The following is a 15,195-nucleotide window of genomic DNA, read 5'->3' as shown; positions in this document are numbered from 1 at the left end:
GGCTAAAATATCCACACATATTATATTTTAATGTGGAAATTGTCATGTTTTTTGCTTTAACTTATCATCATGAAGCAAATTTTGATTGCACAATGTAATGACAACAGAATAATGACACCATCTGCGTTTAAATTGGTTCCCTATGGGGGGTCGGAAGCGTAGTGGATGGTGCCGGCGCTGCAGCAGTTGTGGGTTTGACTCTGGCTTGCAGCCCCCACTCTCTCTCTCTCACCCTATTTCACACTGTTCTGTCCATTAAAGGCAAAAAGCCCCAAAAAATAATCTTTAAAAAACTGGTTCCCTGTAAGCCACTCTTTGGCTATGCAATTCTGTCTGCCACCGAACTTCTGGGAAATAAAGGCTTGATTTACGGCAAGATTTACAACAGGAAGTACAACAACCATTGCGCAACCAGTACAGCAAAAGGATAGAGCTATTGTTTGTCCTGTTAGGTATCGTCAGTTAGCAAAGACAGTTGCTATCCCAGCGGTGGAAATGGTGGTGAGTCGTAAACCAAGCGAGAATAAAAAACGTAAAGCGATCTGGTTGTCATTGCGACAGTGGCGCCAACAATACCACTTGGAAACCCTGAGAGGTACGTTTGTCAGTTTCCAATTTAATGTGACACCTTAAAACTGCAATAATCGACCTCTGGGGACAGCAAGACTCCAAAAGTACATCCCCAACACACCGTGGACTTTTAGCTATCAGCTTACCTTAGCATAGACAACGGATGTCTCCGAAAGATATGTCACATCTTTCAGCCAGAAAAGATCTCCAACAAGGACCTGTGCAAAAAGACAAACAGTCGCAATGTGGTGCTGGAAATTAAACATCGACGTCTCAGATGTCTTGGACATGTCTTCAGAATGGACCAGGACCGCATTCCTAAAGCAGCCCTGAGGCGGACCCCACCTGGAAAGAGGAAGCAAGGGAGGCCAAAAACCACCTGGCGGAGAACTGTGACCTCAGAACTGAAAACAACAAACTTAACGTGGGGCGGGAACGAAGAGGATTTTAAGTAAGTAAGTTAGCTTAGCATAGGGCTGGAAGCAAAGGGAAACAGCGAGCCTGACTAGGTCCAGAGTTCACAGGCTGTTCTCATGTACTATTCGTACATATTTCTATAAAAAGTAGTGCACTAAATTTGTATATATCTTATGTAATTATTGTATAACCCATTAGGGACTGCATTCACATGACCAATGCACTGATGGGAGTAAAGAAGGAAGAAGGACTTTACCCAGGAGACCGATATTGAGAGCCTTGTGAACTTTAAGACATTTGAAGGTATGTCATCACCGTGTTTCTTTTCCTAACCCTAACCACAGTAACATTACTTGCCTAAACCCAACCTCCGAAACTTTACGTTAAGTATGCAATGCCATTCTTTGGGTTAAAACGAACGCACTCATGTTTAACGTGAGAAGTTTGAAGAAAGATATGTGTTGAGTCTCATTCCCAGGTGGTCAAATGATGCTTTGAGTTTGTTGTTTAGTTAGAGTACCAACCCAAAGTGTTCGTATTTGATAACCTGGAAATGAGACTCAACAAATATCTTTCTTTACTTTACGCTTACTCCACCCTACTGTTGCTGCTTCCTCTGCAAGCTGCTTTACAACCTGCCTCCACCCCAGCTCCTCCTTTTCATGCTGTGTCTGACTTATCAATGTCATTTCTGTTTGTCACTGATGCTGCTCTGTTCTGTTCCCAGGACGTCTTTGCTGCTGCTCTCACTGCCTTTCCATGTAGCCGCATGGAAGGGCAGGGGGCAGGGAGGTGTGCTGTCTCTGCCTTAAGGCTTTCCTCATTTGCACATGGAAGGGCAGAGAGATGTGCTTTTTCTGCCTCTGGCTTTCCCCGCAGGCATGTGGAAGATGCTTTCTGCGTAGGCCTGGGAAAGGCAGAGGGGCCCCAGGACCAATGTTCGGCTGCTTGGTTTGCTGGAGGTTTCACACCTGTAATTTTGGTTTGTATCAAACTGAAAAGTCTGGAAGGCCGAACCAAACGAGGTAGGCATGACAGGGCCCTTAGTTCAGTGGAAGAGAGAATTCAGAAGGTGTTGGGTTGTATTTTTCTGATAGGTAAGAAAAATAGGTGTGAGAATATTTCCTTTCTTGACCTTTTGTGAGTTTATTAGACTCAAAAAGTTAAGACAGCTGGTGGAACATATTGAACTCGATGTTTGTTTTACAAAAATACCATCATATAGAGTATACTCCGGTGAAATATCAGGAAGGTATGGAGGTATAGAAAAAAATAGATGCCACCTAAGCCTTATGTGAACCTCAGATTTTATTAATAAAGTGTGATGTCTGTATTTCCTTTCCGCACATTTTCTGTTTGCAGTGGGCTCTCTGTGTGGACAGGACACAGCTGAAATGCAGTAAGACATTTACTTGGTTTATTTAAAGAACAGAGCGCGTATACGAGCACGGTTTTAAAGGTTGATGTAAACAATGTGAACCAAATTAAACCCATATTGGAGTTCGGCCATTGACTGGGTTACATCGTGCATGCACAGCAAATGGATCCATATGTTGTGTAGGCACAGCGAGCAGCATCTCTGCTCGGCGTTGATGCATATGGATGCTACAAGTGTGCAGTCTGCAGGAATGCATCTGTCCTTTCTTAAAAAACTCTTTTATGTTTGTTTCTCATTTCCAGGGGTTTCTGTCAGAGCTGCGGCCAATGAGAGATAAATGAGGTGATTTAGCGTGGCAGTCAGAGATAATAATGATGTCGTTCGGGAGGCATGGCGTTCACATCCATGTATGGTAAAATGTGAACATAGTAATAAAGAGGATAAAAATAGATTGTCTCATATGTGAAGAGGGGATGGGGGGGGTGGGGGGGAGGGTGTTCGGGGAGATGACAGTAGAGAGAAACTCAGCTCTTGTTAACCTAAAATATGCTGAATGCTTCATTCTTCAAACAAACTCACTCCTTTGATCATTTCGAGGTCCTTGGAAGTACAGAGCAACAACAGCAAACATGCTAATTTATTCCAAAGAAAGGTTGTAGCATGTATTTACAATTAAATGTGAATTACCGCGGGGAATACCAGCTCGCACTGACACACTATCCCCTTCTATCAGATAAAATTATACTGTCCTCTGTGGCGGTTAAACACAGCCCAGCCAAATCTGAAATAAGCTTGCGTTCCTGTAATGGAACAAACAGACAAAGAGCCCCATTGGTTTGCCTTTGTGGCCTTATCTGGCCTTGGCCGGCTCAAGGCGCACCATCGGGGGGGCTGTGCGTGAGAGAGATCCAGTGTATCACATCTCAGTGACTGTGGGGAGTCAGTATCACACCAGATCTCCAGGTCATTTACCAGGGTGGGTGGTTTCATTAGTCTTCTTTGCAACAATACTCGCTGATTGCCATCTTGTTTCACAGTGATTTATAATTCCAGCCCCTCGGAGTTTGCAGAAATACCTTAAGCAACTGCTCAAATAAGATAAGAAGGGGTTCTTTATGTATGGTGTTGTCTGTGGTGTACATCAGAAACGAGAGGCAGAGAAGCCTCGGGGTGACGCGGTACTTTATTTTTTGCAAGCATTTACAGTTTTTTTTTGTTTTTTTTTTGCCGGAGATACAAAGAAACGCAAGAGGCTGTTGTTTCTAACTTCTGGAACAAACATTGGCTGCAAATGAATGAGACAGTTGTCAGGTTCAATTTGGTTAACACATGACGTTATGCCACCTTTAGAGGATTGTGGAGCATCGACGAGAATAAAGCAAATCCACAGACAAAAGGGGGAGAATCATGGCAGTTTTGTCATTTCAGAGGGAAAGATTCTGTCTTTTTATCGCCGCAAGATTTACATAAAACTGAACAACCCCTCAAATAACGCGAAACGCAGATGGAAGGAGAGGAAGATAGAGGAGGCAGTGAACATAAATAGTCTGTAAAACAGAACAATTAGGTGGACAGAAATAGGAAGCGTCTTTGCAGAGGTGGGATGATGTGAATTGGATGCAGCAGAGAATGATGTTTAATCACTCAGCAGACTCTTTCCTTTCCCATATCAATAACCAATTTTCACCTTTGATGCAGTCCAGTTAACAATATAACACGCCGAAGTTCAAAAGACAATCAATCTTTACTGTAAGGCTGTTTTAATAGCTTATTTTAAATTTGATATGCAGTTAACTTCAAGCTGCTCTACCTTTACACCATGACAGTCGCTGAGAGCACAGAGCCATGAATTATGCACACGAATTTTATTACTGCCGCAAAACAGCTAATGGGCCTTGCATTTGCTCAGATTAACACTGGCACTGCTGAGTGCTTGTGTGTGTGAGTACTATGGAGGCGAACCCATTCAGTGCAGCTCAGCTTCAGGTAAAGGTCTACAGCAGTAAAACAGGAAACAGTAAGCTTATAAACTACACATGATGTACAATGGAAATCATACTAACCTCAACAATGCAGTCCGCGGACATACTGTACATTTAATAACTTAATGAGTACTCAAGTTCTGCAGCAGAAAACATATTACTCAACTTTGCTTCTTGAAAGTCGGAAGTTCGGATCATCAGTTGGAGACCGGAGTCAACTGAAATTGCTTCAAGTTGAGCAGTCTTGCAGCAGTGGCGCCGGCAGCCGTAATCTTGTACCTGTTAGGCGTACATTTTTTTCGATGACTTATGATCCTATCTTGGAAATAAAATCGTGACAAAAGCATCAGATCGTGTATTTGGGTTCTTTTTTTTTTTACCACCAAATGTGCCTGAGATGCATTTTTTGGCGGTATCCACTCACTGTGACGCAAACACATTTGGCTGCCGATGATTGGTGCATGTCAGGGGCCAGAGGTCAGCGTATGATAAAAAATTCTGGCGCTCCAACGTGACGCTAGCAATATTTTGTTACTTTTTTTGTGTGTTGGCGAGCAAAATGAGCAAACAAAAACAAAGCAGCATTTTCAGGCTTTTGAAATCAGATCAGAATATGCAGAGAGCACCAGCACCGACTTTGCTAACGTTACTGCTGCTAGCATTACAATGACCAAGGCTAGCAGTCGCTTTGCAAAGCCATGAGTTCCAGGAGCAATCTACCACTGCATCTACCCTCATCATTGACTGCTGTGCAAGCTCAGAATACTTCCATGTTTTGTCTCGGGAGCAAATATCCTCTGTATGTGTCTTCGTGTAACATATTGTTGCTGTATAGTGGTCTGTTCGAAACCAACAACAAAACTGGGTGTTTTTAATTAAGCTCCATCTTCCAGCAGCTTTTTAGCCACCAAATATGGGTGTTTACAGTGACCTGTATACTCAGGATGGATAGCGCCATGAAAAGCGGCTGTTTTTTTACAGAGACATTGCTGCATTTCTTATCGTGAAAACGCCCAAAACAAACAAACGAAAAATAACAGTATTTAAAGCCAATCCACGATCTTTTCTTACCAATAATCAAGTGATGTTTGTGCCTAAACCTAACCACACGTTGACCACAGCACTGTTGAAACGTGAAGGTTCAACATATTTACAGCATACCTGAAAACAATTAACAGCCCTGGCTATTATTAGCTTAAATCACTGACATCAACAGGCCTATATTTGGGACAGGCCTTTAATTCACTTCGCACAAAACTGTTGCTCAGCAAAGATCGGGGAATACAATCGAATTGTTTATTTAAACCAGTATGAATTTTACTAGTTTAAAAATTAGGCTTCAGATAATTGTTTTGATCTAGCTCTGACAGACAGGATTATAGCACCCAGCACACCAACACACCACTTTATCCTGTTAAAACAATACACATAACTTGGATTAATTTTTATGAAAAACCCTTTTGATTCTTTTGATGTGAGGACGCTTACAGACTAAAGAATTATGGATAACTTATAGGGTCATCGAGGAATGGACACGTAATTTGAGGTAGCCGATAACCCTGTTTAATATATTCAAAGATCTTCTATTAACAAACTACTTGGAAACGTAACCAAGTGTTTAATAGACCCTTCGTTAAGTCCTGCCCCTGGACGCAGACCGATTTGTCAAAATCTAGAGCTACAATGGGCTAGTAAAACTAGCTAGGACTAGGAATGAGCGTTTAACTGGGACTAGGCTTTTAACTGAAGTTTTAGAATAATAATGTACAAATGTAAAAAGTCTGTGGTTTACACAAATGTATACTGCAAGTATTTACTCCAGTTTTTGGTTTAACAACAGCAGAAACTATATCAAAAATCCATTTAGAGACTCATTTCAAACAAACGTTGTGCAGTATAATCCAAGCCTCATTCATCCAGTTGTATACTCAGTACTTCCCAAATACATACTTTTTCACTAAAACCTTAGTATTTAAAACACTTCCGCATAATCAGTCTCAGGCACAGATGGACAACTCATTTGTAGGATGAATAGTGGACATGCAAGTGATCATTTTGGGGATGAAGTATTCCTTTAATGGAGTTTTGTTTCATTTTCTCCTCAGGTTTCCACATGCAACAAATCAACTGACAACTTAGAAAAACATCACTTTATATTGGCTTTATTCAGTCCGTCACTGCTGTTAACTTTGTGTTTTCTTACAACAGCGCTCTACATGTTCATACCATGACGGGCAGGGGAGTCGTGAGGTAATCATGAGACCATGTGGAGCCTCATTATTGCCCTTGGACGTGCCTCTGGGGCACTGAATCTCTTCCCATTCACTCACTGTCAGACCTCTCAAAGGAGATTAGCAACAGGCCCATCAATAGCCCATCACATGCCACTCCCACATCCGCAGGTTTGCGGCTGGGTTACACTGCCTCCCCTATTAACTTAGCCACATGTCTCGCCATGTTAGCTCACTACCTACGTGCTCAGCTCATTATGGTTATGTAGGCCAGCGTGTCTCTCAGTCCCTCTCGCTCCCCTCCAATCAGAGGGGACAGGGCAGGAATTATTCTGGCCCTCAGCTGTGTGCAGAGTCTGTCTGGATGAAGAGTATAGCCCGGGGCAGCTCTTTGGAGAGCTTCATGTCTGCCTCGGCCTCTGCTGATGACTGAAGAATGGACTGAGCATAATGTGCACTGCGACTGATGTGGACGCTCACTTCTTCCCAGAATGTGGTGCAGTCCGACTTTACCCCCAAGACATGGAATTATCCTTTGATGAAAAACAAAGGGCATGATCCCCCCCAGCCCGCAGCGACTTCACATTAACAGTAATTTGTGTTTTTCTGATCATGTCACACAAGCTCGAATGATCCATGAAAGCAGTGAAATAAAAGCAGAGCAAAACAGAATTCAGTCTTAATACTCAAAGTCCGTTTACGGGTCTTACAGAACATTACTGAGTACATGGAAAAAAGTCATATAAAGCCTTTTATGGCACAAAAAGCAGCTGTAAACAAGTATGACAAATCACCTCAAGTGATGTCACTTAAGTCAGCTACAATTTGGGCTGAAGACTGTAAGTTTGAAAATGTCAAAAAAGGGTATGGAGTTGTAAAGAAGACCTCTGTAGCCCACTTGTTGTTTCAACTCGAGGCTAAAGGCTACATTAGCTGCTACTAGCCTAGCGCAACCTGGATCTCTGACAAAACTGTTGTGGCTCAAGTTGCATTGTGGGGAATGTAGGCACCTTTGACAAGTAAGTAAAGTACTTACAATAAAAAATAACATATCTCTGGTTCTGCTGCACCGAGTTGCGAGACTACAGTTGTTACCGGAAAGAAATACTAAATTTAAATTAGCCATCTTCTTTTTTATACATTTTGTCATATTAAGATTATTTAGACTTTGAACACCAACACAAATGCAATGCGATGACACCATCAACTATGTAGCTGCAACATGCTAACCAGCAATTAGATGTATTTAACAAGACTAAGAGTCCGCAGCCATGCTAGCAGATTAGCAAGCCCATATTTAGCATGCTTTAAACTCAATGCTAACGTGAAGTGAATTTTAGCATGGCATTATCCGTGCATATACGGCCACTGGAGTATTTCGCAACTGGCAAATATTCAACCTTAACAGTTGTGCTACTACAAATGTGCTAACTAACTGGGGAGGGCAGCTAATGGCTAACTTGGTTCGTGGTACTTGGTTTGTCGTGAAGTATAGCCAATAGCTGGAATCAAGTGATGTGAACGTGTTACACAGGGAGCCTTTGTGCGTGTTAAAAGTTTTCAGCTCATTCAAATATGCAAATAGCCTGAATTGAGGTTGCGTCACTCACATTGCGAATGTCTATTTGTAGCAAAATGCTCACTTCGGGTCTGGTATGAACACACCATAACATGTTCACAATTACAGTGCTAACATGCTACTACTGTTAAGCAAATATTCACCATGTTCAGTCTCTCTTTTAGCATGTTAGCATGCTAATATTTGCGAATTAGCGTTTCATACAAAATAGCCTTCAGGTGAAGTTGATAGTAATGTTATTAGTTTTGGAACATGCAACATTCAGATCATGTCTTTGATTCAGAGCCTGGGGCAGGATTGTCTGCACATGGTTCTCAACATGGACGCGGCTTAGCTGGCGGCTAGCAGCTAACGGTGCTAACTGTAGAAATACAATGACATCAGAATGGACATTCCCATTCAAGCCAACGTAGCATGGTCAGAGTGGTGGCTACTTAATGTAAACCATTGCCATCGCAACTGTTGAAGCAGGCTAACTTCCATAAACAAACCAACTTTCGGGAAGTTGCGAATTCACTAAGGTGAAGTTTGCAGTAACGACACAGTGGAGTAGTAATGATATGGTCTCAAATTGTCCATTGATTTTCAATATCGTAACTGGTCTTTCCCTGATTCTTCTGTTGCCATTCATTGCATGTTTTTTGTAACTGTGAATTCAGGGTTTACTACGCGAACCCTGACTTCTGGCATGGAAATCCAGATTTTCTTGGACCCGTGGCTATAGAGACTTTCCAGCTCCTTATACTACATTGTTACCGGCATTGTTTCCAACTGATGCCGTCCAGCGACGTATCATACTGCCTCGACAGGTGCCGCAAGAATGACTAGTGGTGTATCATAACACCGCAAAAGCTTCCATCCAGACACACTGACGCCGCCTGGTGGCGAATGATACCGCCATGAAAGATCAATGTCTGACGCTGAAGTCATGGCGGGGAATGAGAATGGGACAGATTGGTAGCGTGAACTAAGTCTCTATTCAGGACGCCATCATTCCACTATATCTTTACATATTGCTGCTATATTAATTCTCTAAATGTCGTCTATAGCTCCTGTAAGTCGTAAAGATTTTGACCTGATGGTGGCGCTAGAGGAAAAGTCAGGGGACCATTAACGTTTTTACAGTTAATCCTGAGGGTGATAGAGATGTCTGCTCCAAATTTCATGACGATCCCTCCAGTAGTTTTGGAGATAATTCACTGACTTTAAGTAATAGATACACTGCTGTCCAAATTCTTGCTATAATTAGTGTGAGCAAGTGAGACCACAAAACCATTAAAATTAATGTGGTTTAAACACAACAGTTAAATGTTTCGGCTCTCTGCTTTCCTGCTTTTTTAGAACAACCTGGTGATAATAATAATCATGTGGATAGCCTTGGCATGTTGTGTACAACATTCGTGCATAATAAGGGACTCAGGTGCCTCATGTTGACACTCTGTTTGTGCCCCTCATTGATGCAGCCTTTGCTTCATTAGTTAGATTCTCTAACTGCGAGAGGTGCGAGGTCAACTTTATTTCAGCAGCCGATTTCCTGTGCTCCTCCGGAACACGAGTAGCAGCTTAATACAACTGGAAATAAGCGGTCTCTGTGTGGCTTTGGTTTCAACAGGAATGAATGTTTGCCCGAGGAGGACTCTGAGTGTAAATTGAACGTTATATGTGAGACTAATAATGTAAGAGAAGTGCTTTGTCCTTGCTTTAACCTCTGCCATTGACTTATGCCATGCTTGGAGTTCATGCATCATTTAGTTATTAAAGAATACTTTGCTACCAGCCCACTTCAGATTGGATTTTCAGCTTAACGGATCCTTTTTGTTCAATCTACCTAAGCTTCTAAGTGAACCTGACAGCCATTCGGCGAGAGAGGCAGGATCTGTCCACAGTTTAAGTTTAAAAGAAAACAGCCGACCCTATTTCACTGTACATTAAACCAATTAGAGGGCGGGAAAGGAGGAGGGAGGGGGGGTGCGATTAAGTGTTGGAAAGATTTAGCCAAATGCTTGTCAGCAGCACGTTTTAGGATGGTTCACACATACTTAATTTTTTGGAGTGAAAACCAAAAGAATCTGAGTGTTACATGCTGATACTAGAGGCCGCCTACAGTTTGGCGCTGGGAGAAATTCATTGAAAGAACGCAGACAGTTGCAAAATAATGATGTTCATGAATAATGATAGAGGGGGTCTCTGAGGCTTCACACACGTTTTAGTGCCAGGCAGCTAGAAACTGGCAGGATGAAGCTTATCGGGCGAATGCCACAAGATTCATGGGGGAAAATACTACAAATCCTGCTTGGCGGGAAAACAGTCGTGCGTGCGTGTGTTCAAGCGGCTGAGTGTGAACGCGGGCATCCCCAACAGCATGTCCTGGGGGTTTGTGGATACGACCTGGATGCGCGAGCTTTGGCACACCAACAATATACAGTGGTGTGTGAATGAACGAGAGAGACGGAGGGGAGGGTAAGAGGCAAACACAAGCTAATCCTCTGGATGCTTGGCTTCACAAGGTAGAGGACGACCGCAGCCGCAGGGTTTTCCGACCCTAGACGGGGGCGCCGCAAAAGTCCCAGACCGGCACGGGCACCCGTGGCGATGCATGGAAAGGGCATCTCCGTGAAGCACACCAGAGGCCAAGCAAATCAAAAACAAGCATAGATAGAGGGCACGGAGAAGAGAGGAGGAAAACAATAAACAAGTCAACTCAGTTATATTCCACAAGGAGATAGCGAAGGTCACTCCACCTCTGCTCAATCACTTAGGAAAGGTCTATTGCATGAGATTGGGTTATTAACCCCCGTGGACGCGCTGACAGGCACCACTTCAATGGAAACATCAAAGAGCAATGCAAATCCTAACAGCATGTTGTGTTTTGTTGGAAACACACTGGACGCGCAAAGAGCAATTTCCGCTTGACCCCGACTTGAACCCTATTTATTTCACGGCGCAATTTCACCCGATAACGACCATGTCGAAGGTTGTTTCAATCTGAATAGTGAAGATGAATTTCAAGTTCCATCTCTGCCCGACTTTATCTGGAAGAAAAAGATATTTTGCAAAAGTACACATGCAGGAATTCTAAACATATATCTCAGTGTCCCAGATTTCATGAAACCTGTAAGGGAGGGAAGCAAAGAGAAAGGAAAAGGGGAACTGAGCAGACACCAGGGATCATATTTCTTATTCCTCTGTTTTCTCCCCCCTCTCTGTCTCAGGAAGGATTCTGCCGGGTCTGAATTATTAATTCTCTCTCTGCATTCGATTTGTACGGCTTGTCACTTTTATCAAATTATATGTGGGATCTCTCATTCTTCTGAGCACATTCTTCTAATTCAATATCTGCATTTCACCTTGCTTGAAATTCAACATCTTTGGCAACTGCTATGAATTTGATTCATAACTTCAGATTAAAATATAAAGTCTGACATTTTTTGAAGGCTGTTTCCGAAATGGCATTCAATTAAAAGAAAAAAAAAGTGAAACTATTATGCCAAAAGCTGACTGAGGACACCCTTTTCACCAATTAATGAGTATCTTAAAGCTGCAGTCATTGATTTAATGGCCACTTGGGGGCAGTGTCAAGCTGGAAATACAGTACTGACATTTCATCACCTTAAAATTTTGTTTGGCATATCAGGAACATTTGGACACCCAAATATATCTTGCCAACTCGCAAATATAAGTCAAATATTCACTTTACTTTTTGCATTGTATTCCTCTAGCAGAAGATATCTGGCTAATCTAATTAGCTTGTTGTCATAATTTGAAGTATGACATTTTTTAAAGGCTGTTTCCAAAATGGAATCTATATTTAAAAAAAAAAAAAAAAGTGTCAAGTCAGCAATAGTCAAGATTATTATTTGAGAATTGCATTAAATAACTTAAAGCTGCATTTATTGATTAAATGGCCACTTGGGGGCAGTGTAACAAGCGGTAAACACAACATTGAAATTTTATCTGCTTATAAAGTTGTTAAGAATATTCACTTCACCAATATTCACTTTTCTTGTTGCTCTGTATTCGTCTTGTGCAAGGGTCAACCTTTACTATCAAACGAGACATTTTTGGCCAAACAAAAAAGAAGTAAAAATCTGTCTCGAGACGCAATGCATATTTGTGCCTTACGGTGATGGCAGTACAGCCTATTTGATCTTAACTAGCCTGTAAACATTCCCAATATGTCTAAATGAGCAATCATTAATGTGTTTTACAATGTACTGACTCTGCAGTGGGCTATTTATGATTATTTAGCACTTAAACTTTGCAGTGTTAGTGGTGAAAGCAAACAAATCAGTCCACTCACTATGAATCAAGCCTCACTCGAGACTCAAGCTTAGCCATCGCTATTGAGATTCATCAAATTTTAGGAAAAGGCGCCAAACCGTAGACGTATGACGCACATAGCTGACAAGATGCTAAAACATTTTTTTATTCAGTGTATAGGCTACACATTTATACAATTGGAAAATGTAAGAATCACTTAAGAGCTATGACAAGGATAAATGAAAATTAAAATGTTACGAAATAGCTGTTGTTCATTTCCATATAATTTTTTTTGTCAAAGCCTCAGGGAGCCACTAGAGAGGGGCTTAAGAGCTGCATGTGGCTCCTGAGCCGCAGGTTGCCTACCCCTGGTCTTGTGCTACACAACTGGCTAATTGCTAATTAGCTTGTCAGCATACTTTAGATTAAAATACAGATTTTGACATTTTTTAGAGCTGTTTCCAAAATGACATTCACTTTTTAAAAAAGTTAAACTATTGTGCCAAAAGCTGATTGAGGACACCGTTTTCTCAGATTATTATTTAAAAATTTTATTGAGTAACTTAAAGCTATAGTGCGTAACTTCTACAGGTCCGTAAATGTCTGTTTCACCCAAGCCACTACTTGAGGAGATGACACAATGCTGATTAAGCCGATCGGCTCCTCTAACATCACGTGATATTTTTCAGTATATATCATTTTTAGTTTGCGTGTCGACCGGCGACATTCCTGCGCTGGCACACAGGAAATGCTTCCTCACAACAAGAAGGGAGGGGGAGGAAGAGTGGAGAGTGTCATAGGAAGAGGTAGAGCGCAGGTAGAAAGAGAAAGCAACATGGCGGAGAAGCGGTCGAGTCACGGTTCAGAAGTGGATCCTACCACAAAGGCGAGTGTTACTCTGTGTACACGGTGTGTGGCGAGTGTTACTCTGTACATGGAAGTGCCGCCGGCTTATTAGTTGTAATAACGCATTATCCGCTGGGAGGCGACAGAAGTTACGCACTATAGCTGCATTCACTGATTTAATGGCCGCTTGGGGGCCACGCTGGAAACACAACACTGACATTTTATTTAGTGCAAGATATCTGGCTAACCATAATTACCTTGTTGCCATACTTTAGATCTCAACATTGACATTTTATCACCATATACATTTGTTTGGGACATCAAGAACATTGAAACACCCAAATATATCTCGCCAACTTGCAAATATAAGCCCAATTTTCCCTTCTCTTTCAGCTCAGTGTTCATCTTGAGGAAAATAACTAATTAATCACTAATTATCTTGTTGCTAATTCTGTCTCTCCACCATTTGGTGGTAGGCAGGTAGCGTACTTTGGGTTTATAAGAATTTTTTTTTTTTTTTTTTAAAGATTATTTTTTGGGGGGCTTTTTACCTTTAATGTACAGGACAGAGTGAAATGGGGAGACAGAGAGAGTGGGGGGATGACATGCAGCAAAGGGTTGCAAGCCGAAGTCAATCTCGCGGCCGCTGCAGCGAGGCCTCACCTCTATACATGGGGCGCCGGCACTATCCACTAAGCTACAGATGCCCCTATTAGAACATTTTTGTGTTTAAAAAAAAACAAAAAAAAAACAGAAAAGCTGCGGATTGCAGCTGGAGACAAGAAAGATTGGAGCTCCGGGGGTGAATTTAATACTTAATTTACTAGGTGTAAAACAAAACAACTAGCTGAAAGACGCTAAAACACTCCCTAAACATCACTTCATGAGACACCTTTTACATTTCAATTAATCCACTGTTAAGATAAAAATCATGAGTAGCGCAGCTTTACTTTAGTCATTATTATAAATGTTTGTGCTGACTGAATGAGATATATTTAGAAGTATTACGCGATGGACTTCAGCTGTGGCTTTTTGGCGATGGAGCCTTCAGCTGCTGCTGATTACATAATAGCCTGGAGATTCTCACCTGTCAGCGCTGTATTTTTCGAGGGCTGGAACCCTGGGGAAGCCTGACCTCTGATGCATGACTTGTCACAGGCGGAGCAGTGAAGACCACTTATTTTGCAATAATGTCAAGTGGTAAAATGACTCACCGTCTATCTGTCTTTCGTATCAAATTGTCTCGTCTGAGGAACGAGTGAAAGCACTTGACCCCTGTCACCTCCCAGTTATTACATGTTTTCAAAGCGATGACAGTGAAGCCCGTGTCTTATTTTCTCACTCCATCATTGGACGGCGCCTCTTAAAGGCAGGTTTGGCCGACAGTGGATTTATTCAAGTACTGTACTTAAGTACAAATTACAGGAGCTTTACTTGAGTCTTTTTCTTTTCATGCCACCGTTAGTTTTACTGGATTTCAGAGGAATTGTATCACAGGTTTGATAAATACGGAAGCCCAAAAAGACCATGCTTCCAGTTCATTTTTCATGCCATTATCTCAAGATCACGGGCGATTTCATTATCTCCAGAAAACAAGTTAATGAGAAAGCAAATGGTTTTCTTTCGTTATCTCAAGAAATCGAGCTTTGTTATCTTGAGATAACGAGATAATTACAAAAAGGTTGGTTGCCCTTATTAAGTTCCTCTGTACCATTGTCAAGACGCCAGTAATGTGCACTGGCATGGTACTCCTGATCTCTGATGAACATTACAGATAAAGAAGAAACAACCTTTTTGTAATTATGTCATTATCTCAAGATAATAAAGCTCGTTTTCTTCAGATGACGAAATAAAAATGTTCTCTCATGATAATGAGTCATCTCGTTTTTTGGGTTTTTTTTAGATATAGGTATAAACTCATTATTGAGATTA

This window comes from Epinephelus fuscoguttatus, linkage group LG23 (genome assembly GCF_011397635.1).
Source record: "Epinephelus fuscoguttatus linkage group LG23, E.fuscoguttatus.final_Chr_v1".
Lineage (NCBI taxonomy): Eukaryota > Metazoa > Chordata > Actinopteri > Perciformes > Serranidae > Epinephelus > Epinephelus fuscoguttatus.
This window is presented reverse-complemented; position numbering follows the sequence as displayed.